At 59.0% G+C, this 3,422-nt stretch overlaps 2 long non-coding RNA genes across 2 annotated transcripts; both read left to right on the top strand.

Annotated features, from left to right (window-relative positions):
• The first annotated feature begins 440 nt into the window (after positions 1-440).
• On the top strand, positions 441-1,144 carry LOC306815997. The gene is made up of 3 exons (XR_013777546.1): positions 441-594; positions 915-979; positions 1,094-1,144. It is a non-coding gene; the product is annotated as an uncharacterized lncRNA (long non-coding RNA).
• A 939-nt stretch (positions 1,145-2,083) lies between these two features.
• Positions 2,084-2,762, top strand: LOC306815999. The gene is made up of 3 exons (XR_013777547.1): positions 2,084-2,212; positions 2,458-2,645; positions 2,735-2,762. It is a non-coding gene; the product is annotated as an uncharacterized lncRNA (long non-coding RNA).
• Positions 2,763-3,422: the final 660 nt, after the last annotated feature.

The raw sequence follows: 3,422 nt of genomic DNA, 5'->3' as shown, positions 1-3,422 counted from the left end.
CCCTGAGCCCGCAGGGCAGGGCAATGATTGCTGATGGTTTGAGCCATTCCTAAAGATTCTGTCAGGCTGTTTTAGACACTTGGGGTGAGGGATTCCTTCCATCATGGGCCACTTAGGGTGGGCTGGCGGCAGCCCCAGGGCTGGTGGCAGTGTGTGCAAGGGCCCTTTGTGACACGGTGCAGCATGGTCACCATGGCATGGAACAGGACAGGGTGTCAAAGGGCCCTTTGTGACACGTGGTGATATAAGAGCCGACGGTGACACGGCCACAGCACAGTGCTCAGAGCACGCGACGGGACAGGAGCGGTGCCGTGAGGAGCCCCTGCACAGCGCACTCGTTCCTGTCAGACCCGGAGCTTTTCTGAGAGTTATTCCTGCAGCTGACTTCCCAGCCAGACTGCAGGACTGTTTGTCTCACAGCTTTCCCAAGGCACCTTTCTACAAGGTGCCCTCAAGGCCAGACTGAAATGACAGGCAGATTTCCCAGCTGTTTCCCACTCTTCAAAGTGTTCAGAAGAATGAAAAGGAGAGGCTCTAGAGTCCACCCAGCACAAGAGCCTGAAGAGCCGGAGCCATTTCAGACAATGCAGGATGGTGAGAGGCACAGCTGGGTAAAAGAGCTGATGGCTGCTGCCAGCTTGATCACTTCCTGTCCCATCCCATCCCATCCCATCCCATCCCATCCCATCCCATCCCATCCCATCCCATCCCATCCCATCCCATCCCATCCCATCCCGTGGGGACATGCCCAGGCACAGGACAGAAGAGGGGCTGGGCAGACACCCCGCAGTGCCCGTGCTCGTGTTCCCCTGGAGCATCCCGGGGCTGTCCCTGCCTGGGGAGCGCAGGGCTGGGCTCTGTTCTCCAGCCTCTCCCGCAGCCCCTCAGCTCTGGCTGTGCTCGCTCTTTGCCAGGTGCAGCCATGGACCGCACACATGAGCAGGACCCCACCGGTGGCCGCTTCCGCAGAGCACTGAGGGTACCTGCAGCCATCCCCACCTGGGCTGGGCCTGCTGTCACTGCTCAGCCCAGCACAGCGCTTGGAGCACTCCATGGAACTTGCCTCTCCTCCCTGTCCTTTGTTCTCCTTCAGATGCTGCAGAAGTTTGTGCCGGTGCGACGTAGAAAGACCAGCACAGCAACAGAGGGCACAGCTGAGCCTGACTCCAGCCTGACCGAGCTCCAGGCAAAGCCTGATGTCAGCCCAGATGTGCCTGAGCGCTCAGAAGAGTCTGACACTGTAAGGAGTGATGACAGGGTGCAGGCTGACATGGCAGTGATTGAGGATGTGGGCATGACAATTGCTGACACTGGAGAGACTCAGGGCATCACAAACACTGACACCACTCCCACTCTGAGTCACTCTGAGGAACTCATAGTGGATTACTTCAAAGACCGTTGTGCTTCTCAGCACCACTTAAGCAGCCTGTGGCCAAGGCTCCATGCCTCCCAGGACTGTGTGCCCACTCAGGCCATGGTCACTGGGCCCCCTCAGTCATTGAAGGCAGAACAGCATGGCAGGAAGGGAAGCACTTCTCTGGGGAAGTTGGGGACATTACTGCCTCTGGCAGCTTTCCGAGTCTTCCCATGCCTTTTCAGGTGCCCGCCACAGTGAGATACATCCACCAGTGGCTCATGGCCAATGAGACTGATGAGCACAGGGTGGAGAGGTCACTGCTGGATGTCACCGAGGCACAGCCCACTGATGTGGTGATGACTCTCCTGTGTGTGTCCCCATCGTGTGACAGGTATAGGGCCCACCTGCCCAGAGGGTCAGGGCTCACCAGCCCATCACCCTGTACAGCCTGTTCTAGCTCTCTCTGAACAACAGAGAGTTCCAGGGCCCTCTGGCTGCTCCCTTTCCCAGCCCTGGCTTGTCAGCACCCACCCCATGCTCCCTCCCTGCCCCTCAGGAGCCTGTCCCCACAGGGCTAAACTGCCTGGGTGCTGCTGGTGTGGGGCAATGGGCAGAGGCAGAGCTGGCAGCCAGCTCAGGTCCCTGCTGCTGCCCAGGCCGCGGTGCTGTGTCTCAGACTGCCCTGAGACAGAGTTCTGACCCTACAGAGCTGCTATGGCTATGTGGAAGACAATCTTGTGCTCGCCCAGGACTGCAAAGCTGGCACGGTTGAGACTCCTGGATGTGCTGGGGAGCTGGCCAGAGCACAGCACGTGCACCTCCGATGGGGACACAACAAGAGTCTTTTCCCTGGCTGTGAGTTTCTGGAACTGGCTTTTTTCTCACCCCAAGGCTGCCCCTCCTGAAGCTCTCCACCCTCCTTCCCCCACCGAATCTCCCAGCCTGAGGTGCTGGGCTGAATCCTGGCCTAGGGGCAGCTTCAGGGGCACCAGGCCCGGTGCTCCCCCTGCGTCTCCCCTGGCCTCTCCCTGCCACGCTTGGGCCCTGCCACACGGATACCTCAGCACTGAGCGCTGTCTTGGGGTGTTTGTCCTTTGCAGGCAACTGTGGTGATGTGGAAGATCCTCCAGGAGCCCTGCATCCCACACATAGTGACACTGTATTTCACCCGCCTGTTTGTCCACCTGCTCTTCCAAGCGTACTTCAGCACATTGGATACACCAGAGGAGGTTGATAAATTGTGGAAAACATGCCAGAAAGAACACGGCTTTGCTGCCAGCTCCAACAGGTTTTCCATCCCAGTCCTTCTGTCCCTGCCATGTCCCCAGGGCAGGAGCCAGTGCTCCCAGCGTGACCTGAGCTTTGCTCTGCACACAGGTTTGCACTGGAGACCCTGAAGTCCCTGCTGTGCCGAATGCAGTGTGAGGATGTGGTGACGGCAATGGAGCGCAAGTGTGGCTGGGACACGCTGCTGTCTGCTGACTCCCAGCACTATGCCGTGGGTGTGCTGGTCAGGTGAGACCCCACCCTCTCCACTCTTTGTGCTCTGTGTCTGGAGTGCCCTACACAGTACCCGTGCTCATGGGCCAGAGGGCCTTGTCACTGAGGCACAGCCAAACAGACTGGAAAAGACTGGGAAAGAAGGGTGTCCAAAAGGAGCTGCCTCCAAAATAGCTCAGGTCTCCTTGCAGCAGGATGGTGGGGAAAGACCAGACCTCTGGGAATCAGTCCTGGGAGAGGTTTGTCCCCCTGACTCAGACCTTGCTTTCCTTTTCCTCCTTTCAGAGCAATGCGCTCCTCATCCACACCCTTGTTTTCTGGGATTGCATTGTACCTGCTCAGCCTGCTCAACATGGAGATGCCATGCTGGGATTTTGCTGCCCTGGCATTCATTGTGGAGGTGAGCCTGACGGCCAGCGCTGTCTCCCTGAGCTGCCTCCCAGCTCTCTGGCCTCTCATAGCCACACCTGCCTGGGACGGTGCCTGTGCCCTGTGCTGCTGTCTGGGCCCAGCCCTGTGCGGTTCTGGGCTCCTGCCGGCCAGGTCCCTGTCACTGCCCTGTGCC

This window comes from Erithacus rubecula, assembly GCF_903797595.1.
Source record: "Erithacus rubecula genome assembly, contig: scaffold_327_arrow_ctg1, whole genome shotgun sequence".
Classification (NCBI taxonomy): domain Eukaryota; kingdom Metazoa; phylum Chordata; class Aves; order Passeriformes; family Muscicapidae; genus Erithacus; species Erithacus rubecula.
This window is presented reverse-complemented; position numbering and strand designations above follow the sequence as displayed.